General features: G+C 38.9%; 1 protein-coding gene across 2 annotated transcripts in view; it reads left to right on the forward strand.

The window, feature by feature from the left end:
• tmem198a (transmembrane protein 198a) overlaps positions 1-6,747 on the forward strand; it is a 40,702-nt gene that overhangs the window by 10,952 nt on the left and 23,003 nt on the right. The window lies entirely within an intron of this gene.

The raw sequence follows: 6,747 nt of genomic DNA on the forward strand, positions 1-6,747 counted from the left end.
CCCCCCCCCTCTTTTTCTGTCCAACCCATCCAATCCCCACCCTGGAGCAGCTTGTCCTCATTCTGGTGATGCTCTGTCGCCACCACTCAGTGTGGGCTCTCTGAAATATTTAAGCTGACACATATACACAACAAAACCTTTAAAACTCTTCATCTCTTTTCTTTCATCTCAGTCTGCCCATATCAATAGAATTGAGAAAGAATAATTTATCTCGCTGCAGGTTTGGGGAGGAAATGCTTTACACACTGCTCACTGCTCTTCACATTCCTTTGAATTTCTACGGAAAACTGTTTGATATTTACCTGACATTTTTATCAGTTTGCATTTGAAATGATAATCCAGTCTTCCGGTACATAATCTGGTATTGTGCATACTGATAAGTCATATCATATGATAAGGTAGCAGTATTTTTTACATTAACTATATTTTGTAGGTCTGTAAAAATCTGCACACTCATAGCAGGGAAGGTTAAGTCAAGCTGTATTTAGTGGCAAATACACTTTGGATACCTAAAATTCAAGCTGGCACGCAGTAGCAGAAGTCATAAAAGCCATAGTACAGTGCCGCAGTGTTCAGATTTGATCTGTGACCTCAGACTGTGTACTCATCTAAAAAGAAGAGGAACAGAAGCAAAACTCCAGCAGAGAGCATATCAACACGCAGAATGGTTATTACATTGCCAGTGGTTTTTGATATGTAACCTAACATTATTGGCCTGTCAGGCTGACGGAGGCATGCAAGCAAGGAAATCGCTTAGCAAATTATCATGTGAACTATTTGTGTCAAAGGGGCTTTGTGATGTGATTCAGTGCTCTCTATTTGTCAGCTGGGAGGAAAAGTGAGCTGGTGAAACAGCATTTAGATGTTGGTTTCACTGCAGAGTTTACAGACTATACTATACTTAGCTCTCAAGTGGAAAATGAAACCCTGTGCTGTGCAATCCTATGTTGCTAGAAATTAGATTATTTAGATATTTTGAAGTATATTATTTTACTTTGGATGGGGGAAAAAAGGTTGATTGACAGAGTGTTGTTCTCATGAACTGGTTTGTATGATATTGTATGAAAGGTTATGCACGCTAAAATGTAGATAAAAAAAAAAAGACCAGACTGGTCATGTGACATCAGCTACAGAGCTTCGTGCTACAGAGCAAAAGTCGCCAGCTGTTTAAGCCACTACAGAGTGCTCCAGGCTACGGTGCTCTGTATTGTGCTTCATCAAGTCAGTGTAGTTGGTGGTTCAGTTAACTGAGAATAGTGGTGTATACCGTGCGCTGGGTACAGAGCACTGTGAGCTCCCGGTCAGGGTGCTCTGGCAGGTCAGCGGTAGTTGGTGGTCTAGTTACTGCAGGATAGCCACTATTTTAGCCAGGACGTTTAACTATTGCAAATTAAATGGGACTTTTGCAATGCACTTAGTTCAGTGGATACTCTAATATGTTAGTAAGTATAAAGAGGAACTAGCTGAATAGGGTCAGAGGTCAGAACCGTCTGGTGCCAGGGGCCTTAATGAAACAATCACAGATTGGCTCTTAACATGCACATTCCCTTGGAGATGAGCCCCACTTCCAATTTGCACAGTCCTTTTACCGCTGCTGGTTGTTATAGCAACAGAGAGGACGTGACACCGTTGCTTAAAATGCTGTTTTTTTTTTTCTTCTTTATTCTGACCTTATTGGTGGGCTATTTTCTAATAATGTCATCTCTCTGTGGGTGTAGCAGTTAACAGAAGTAGTGTCGGGACAGAATGTGAATTGACCAAATCTTCACACATTGAAACCGACAGTCAAATTGAAGAGTCATGCGGTGTAGATTGAGCATGATTACTGTAATTTATTTGATAAAGCTGTCAAGGAAATAAACATCGGTGCAGTGCCTGGGACACAGAAGATCGTCAGTGGCAACTCAGAATTTCTGGCAATTAATGATTTCTTGCCTCAGCGATAGTCTCCCATCAGTCCTATTCTTGTAAACTCAGTAGCTCAGGACCATCTTGAAATCTGGCAAAAACGTCCAATTGGACTTAAGGATGAACGGATTTGAATTTGGTGGTCAAAGATCAAGGTCACTATGACCTCACTAAACACATTTCTGGCCATAACTCAAGAATTCCTATGCTAATTATGACACAATTTCACACAAATGTCTAACAGAATAAAATGAAGTGATGCCATTTTATATTCCAAAAGTCAAAGTAAACCTCATTTTGAGATAATAATTTTAAGCAAAAACACGTTATTGGCCATGCTTTTTGCCATAACACAGGGACAGAAGGGGAAACATTTGGGCGGATACGATATTGGCGACACTCGTCCTGGGTGCTCACTTTGAAACTGAGGTTATTGTAAAGATCTACTGTGCTGCCAGGTTGAAGATGTGTGTGAAGCATCCACATTTTTGGTGTTTGTAGCTTCTTTGCATGCAACATCCATGTTTAAATCATTGTCTACTGTCATATTTAATTCTGTTCCTCTGGTGGTTTACCACAAGCTTTTTGGTTATGCTGATATTAAGCTTCAGGTAATTGTCGTTGCACTGTGTGAGAAAGCCAGCATGTTTCTCCCTGACATTTTTTCACTGTCAATATAATGATAACTTTTAATTCCCCGTTACTACATACAGTGTATTATATGAATCTGGACAGACATGGATGGAAACTGCAACTTGAGAAGTTGACGGAGGCATACAACCGTTCAATTCTAGTTTGTCAGTGAACAATCCTCAAACTGTTTTAAAATACTTGAGTTCTGATCATTGGTCTGTTTTGTTTTTTTAATTACTGTTTTCCCTATGCCTGCGGTGGAACCAAGCTACAAACTTCAAAATCTTTCAACCTCTGATTCTGTCTTTCCAAGACGGGCAATAATGAACTGGAATTTATTCAGTTACAATCAGGTTTTCGACCCGCTCTGCATAGTGAAGGAGTTTTGTTTAAAATAGCAGATCTGAATGCAGGTGCATATCCAGGACTTTTTAGGTTTGTTGACAAGCAAAATAGCAAGAAACAAATCAAAAAAATGATTTAATATTTTCCTTTTGAAGCTTTGTATTTAGCACAATAGAAAACATCTAGCACAATTTTTCCATGAAGGTCTACTACTGTATGCATTTTAAGATTGATAGATTAAGCCTTTTAAAACATTTTCCTATTTTAAATAATAATCATTTAACTGTAGTGGACTGCCTTGGCAAAAGTATGTCCTCTCGCTTATTGCTTTCCAGTTTCCAATGTTTGAAAAGGGATATTGTTTCCAGGCGCTTTTCATTAACTCACCTTAGCCTTTTAGTTAAAGTTTTACCATATAACCCTTTCTGAAGCAACTTATAATGATAAAATGATAATCAGATGGGGAATCATAAGTCTGCAGGGCAGCAGGATGTATGATGCGTAGGAGCACTCAATGAACCGGACAGTTTCTCCTGTCAATACACACTACTCAGTTGAAGTGTCTTGCTCTAGTATTGCTGCTCTGCACCTGAGTGGGGGCATTACCATAAAACAATTAAATGCAGCACCCCATATTATCCTCACAGTTAATATTGTACTCAACATGGCAGTGTAGTGCACGTTGTGCATGTATCTAACATGGTTGCCACTTAAGACCGCTGCATTCAAACACCCTTAATTAATGCTAATCAGCTTTCACTTAGCTCTGAGTCGTGTGCTCCCGTCTTCTCCCACAGGGAGCATCATTTACACTGTATCATTATAATGTTTAACACTAGCTTATAGTTCATCTTAATCTATGTTAATGCTTTTAATTCTATATTAGTAGTGACAGGGGAGCCCAGAGGCACATACTCAGGTGGGGTTTCTGACATAGGAAGGGATCTAATGAAAGGTTCTGTGGCTAAAAAGCGATTATAGCAGCTGACATTTAAATGTCTAAATGATACTGGAAATTTTAATTTTAAGCAATTATTTAGTGAGATCATTTCAGTATACTGTAGACTTATTTTTCATTTTACTAGGCTCATCCCTCTCCACACTTCCGTCATTGCTATATAATTGGTCATAAGAAAAATGCTGCTAGACCATGACTGTTGTGAGTACAGTTGGTGACATTCTCCCTGATGTGAGTGCATAGTTGTTTAGTTTTTATTCTGCCGTGCTGATGTTGTGCTTGTTGCAACCAATTAAGCCACAGGTCAAATTGAAATCTGTATATGATGGTCAGTGTATTCTAATGTTACTGCTCTTTATCTTATCTTGACCACTGTGAAACTTAAGTTTTAGCAAAAATAGTAATTTAAATTCAAAAGCTAGTCTAGCATGGGAAAATAGTGCTGATTTCTTCTTGAATTTCTTCTTGTTTCAATATACATCAGAAATTAGAATAAATTCCCCATTGCATGTAGGCTGGTAAGGATGTTTGTATAGTTTGTGTGTTTGTGAATGCGTTTGCAAGAGTAAGCGCAGGATAGGGAGGCTGAGAGACAGAGAGAGAGAGTATGTGAGTATGTCATCTGTACGTCACTGACATGACAAGTGCGGTGACCTGAAAGAGAAAACCACATAAAGGTAATGGATCCAGAGCAAAAGAACTTAGAATCTAAAACACACTCTGTAACCAGCAGAGGCTGTAAAAGAAGTGCATGGTGTTTTTTGTGCATTCTGTAACCACAGTAGAATAAGGCAATATGACTTGGGGGTAGTGGTACTGCACTTAGACTGATGTACTGTGAAGTACAATTGTTTGAGCCCGACTACAATCTTAAAATCAGCAAAACCCTCAATTTCAAGATTGCATGATCCTTCCCAACTCTGGGGCTTTACCAGATAGACAGCATGCCGATAGGAGTGAAGGAGATGAGAGCAGGGCCAGACAGATTTAGTGTGCAATCACACAGCTGGTTGTCATGAACCATACGTTCGAAAAGCTACGAAAAGTTAAGCACTGTAATTTTTAGGATTTACACTTTTATTTTGCTGTGTGCATCACATTGACTGCTGCTGTATAAGAACGCAGCTGGCTGCATAGGGAAGTGGTCGGGGAGGATGGGTGGGCGTTAACATACAGAACTTACAAGCCAGGGAGCGGACTTCCAGAGAAAACAAAAGACTTTCACTTAGAAAATGTATGTCCCATTTCCTAAACTTAAATAATCGTTTGGATGCACCAAAGTCGGTGGCACAAAGCTCTGTAGAGGCTTAAACAGCTAGCAACTGCCTCTCTGTAGCACAGAGCTTTGTAGCCGATGTCACGAGACCAGTCTGAGGTCTCCTAGGTTTTCGTATAGTATCATACGTTTTATTGTGCATAACTTTTCGTACAATATCATACAATCCCAATCATGAGATTGCATTGACTTACACATGGCTAATGGAAACAAAAAGGACTTGTGAAAAGGACTTGACGTTGTCAAGCCTTAGCAATTGAGGATGCTCCCATTTAAAGATTTCCACAATTGAGCAAGTCTATACAATTAGTAGGTCTTAATTTGTGGCTCAACTAAAACTTAAACCGTTGGGATTGGATGCCTGAATGACTGTGGAGTTCTGTGAATGTGTGGTTTACTGCAAGAGTCTGTTCCACTGTCATTATATGTGTTCTTGTTCTTGCATTATTAGGGTAGAGTGCAGCACAGTGATTGACTGAATTTGCCCTCAGCTATCTTCACACAAAATATGTGAAACACAGCTGACTTTGATCTGTTTCATAAGCTGATGGCACAGATACTTCCAAAAAAGGGACATATGTTGAAGCCCAAGGCACATTTTCATCCAATAAAAGACCTCAACAAATGCCTCTTAAGTAAAAGGAAACAATTGAAAGCATGTGTCTGTACCTAACAGCACACTCCTTATTGATCTACTTGTGTCTTTTGGTGACCCAAAGTACACAAGGAGATCAATTAAGAATGAAGTTATCAATACTGGGCTATAATATGTAACAGTAGATCGTTACATAACCTCTCATCAGATGAAAAGTTGTAATATCTTACACACATGGGTACAAAAAAATGAATTTTGGAACAAGTAATTGTTCATAACCGAAAAACTGTAATAGGGAAATCTGCTCTACAGTGTCATTTACAAATGATAGTTAATTCAGGATAGTCAGTGGAGTCTAATTATATGCTGTAGTTAATCACACTTAATTACTTGTACTATGTAACCATGCTGTTCCATTGGTAATGTATCTTAGATTAGGTTGTGGAATACAATGTATGCTTTTACTAAAGGTTACAATCAATCAAATGGTTTCCCTTCAAAATAACCCACTTCAGTCCAGGTTTTGTTTTGTTCAGTGTAGTGATGTGTTTCTAGTGCAGCCGCTTTTGTTTTGCCTCTTCCCTCCCAGATGGAGAAATAATAGCACTCCTAGAGTATCTAACAAATGTTTGTTCCTGACCAACTATAAGCCAAGATACGCTGTTTGGTTGCTCATGTACTTACATACTTTATCTAAGCATACATCCCAGTAGTATCTTTTTCACATTGCTATTGCTATATAAAAGTATGATCTTGGAAAATAGTCCACCAAAATCCTTGCTGCCGTACTCATGTTGAAAGAACTTAACCATCATAGTTATTTTTGCTAGGTTACATTGCAGTTCATCCAATGTTAGGTTTTATTTATCAAAACTCTGGCATATGTTTAACTAGCCCTAGAGTTATACACTATGTTCAGCATTGGCAGCATGAAAGATCAATGCATGATCTTTGTACCATATACAGTGGGTACGGAAAGTATTCAGACCCCTTTAAATTTTTCACTCTTTGTTTCATTGCAGCCATTTTCCA

This window comes from Etheostoma cragini, chromosome 11 (genome assembly GCF_013103735.1).
Source record: "Etheostoma cragini isolate CJK2018 chromosome 11, CSU_Ecrag_1.0, whole genome shotgun sequence".
In the NCBI taxonomy this organism is placed as follows: domain Eukaryota; kingdom Metazoa; phylum Chordata; class Actinopteri; order Perciformes; family Percidae; genus Etheostoma; species Etheostoma cragini.